The 372-nt window shown below is 39.2% G+C and overlaps 1 protein-coding gene across 1 annotated transcript in view; it reads right to left on the bottom strand.

The window, feature by feature from the left end:
• Positions 1–372, bottom strand: part of LOC119586034 (GTP-binding protein RAD-like) — a 10,863-nt gene that overhangs the window by 384 nt on the left and 10,107 nt on the right. The gene's annotated exons all lie outside the window — the stretch shown is intronic.

Here is a 372-nt window from a genome sequence, read left to right as displayed (position 1 = left end):
CAATCCTCAGACTTCTTAGACTATACAACGCACGCATTTCAGGGCACGGGCGCCTCCTGAAATAAAACCTGAATAAACGGGAATCCAAAAAACCCTTAAGACAAAAGCCCAAATCACAGAGTAAAAGAAAACAAACAAACGGCAGAGTAGAAACCGAAACCGCGCAGAGAAAAGGAAAATCCCCCAAAATAGAAAATCCCTAAAATCAGAAGAAAAATCCTACACCCGCAGTAAAATAGATATTGAATAAAACCGCAAAAAAAATGCATCCCCCTTCAAAATAACTTAAAACCGCAAAACAAAATCCGTAAAACCGTGCACCTCACCCTTCCGCAACACCATCTAAAAGAAAAAAATCCAAAAACTGCAAAT

The sequence above is a fragment of the Penaeus monodon genome, chromosome 20 (assembly GCF_015228065.2).
Source record: "Penaeus monodon isolate SGIC_2016 chromosome 20, NSTDA_Pmon_1, whole genome shotgun sequence".
NCBI lineage: Eukaryota > Metazoa > Arthropoda > Malacostraca > Decapoda > Penaeidae > Penaeus > Penaeus monodon.
This window is presented reverse-complemented; position numbering and strand designations above follow the sequence as displayed.